Source organism: Octopus bimaculoides, chromosome 2 (genome assembly GCF_001194135.2).
Source record: "Octopus bimaculoides isolate UCB-OBI-ISO-001 chromosome 2, ASM119413v2, whole genome shotgun sequence".
Lineage (NCBI taxonomy): Eukaryota > Metazoa > Mollusca > Cephalopoda > Octopoda > Octopodidae > Octopus > Octopus bimaculoides.
In genome coordinates this window covers 154,265,836-154,266,929 of record NC_068982.1, presented here as the reverse complement: position 1 = coordinate 154,266,929, position 1,094 = coordinate 154,265,836, and the positions used below count along the sequence as shown (strand labels likewise).

General features: G+C 34.4%; 1 long non-coding RNA gene across 4 annotated transcripts in view; it reads left to right on the top strand.

Annotated features, from left to right (window-relative positions):
- LOC106878235 (uncharacterized) overlaps positions 1-1,094 on the top strand; it is an 18,012-nt gene that overhangs the window by 7,985 nt on the left and 8,933 nt on the right. The gene's annotated exons all lie outside the window — the stretch shown is intronic.

The window sequence follows — 1,094 nt, the reverse complement described above, 5'->3', positions numbered from 1 at the left end:
TTTTCTTAAGACGGTAGGATAGGATAAATATGTGATTTAACTTCTATTTCTATTTGATTGGGCGATAACATAAACGTAATTTCATTTCCCCAGCACAGACTTGTTTTTATAGGTTGTTTCAGAGTTGCATTTTATTGGAAAAGTTTGAGATTAAAAAAAAAATAAAGAAGTAAAATTAGGAAATTATTGATTGGATTGATTCCAATATATAATTAGTATCCATATTAACAACTTTTGATGGACCAAGGAATAAATCTGACCCCCGGTGGATTTTGAACTTACGACGTTGGAGTTAAAAGTTTGACAGTTAATTTCGGTTTAGATGTAAGCTATTTGTGTATTGATTATCAGCGTAGCTATATGAATGCCAAATCAGTCTCTTGACTTGAGTATATAAATACTAATAAATAAATAATATGTAGAAGAAAGAACGAAAGAAAGAAAGGGAAAAGGAAAAGAAAGAAAGGGAGAAAAGAAAGAAAGAAAGCAAGAAAGAGAGAAGAAAAGAAAATTTGAAAGAAAAGGAAAAAGAAAAGCAAGAAAGAAAATGAGTGGAACTATATGTAATATTTATTACGGCACAGAATAAAAGAAAGGAAATAAGATAGATTAAATGTAAGATCGACAATGAATGGCATTGTTAATACATCATAGAAAATTGTAAAGAGAAGTTACAGAGTGGTTAAAAACTGAGAGGGGAGAGAGAGAGAGAGACAGAGAGAGAGAGAGGGAGACTGAGAGAGAGAGAGGGAGACTGAGAGAAAGAGAGGGGAAGAAGGAGGAGTGAGAGTCAGAGTGAGGATTTAGAGAGGGTTATACGTGTGGATAACAAAGAGAGAAGGAAAAGACTAGAAATGGTGTGTGGTGGGGATGTTGCACTAACGTGAGTTATGAAGTAAATTCTCTAACTCACATCCTATACCACACCACATCCCCTCTCAAGCTCTCTCTCTCTCTCTCTCTCTCTTTCTCTCAGTCTCTTTCTCTCAATCTCTTTCTCTCAGTCTCTTTCTCTCTCTCAGTCTCTCCCTCTTTCTCAGTTTCTCTCTCACTCTCTCTCACCATATATATATATATGTATATATATATATATA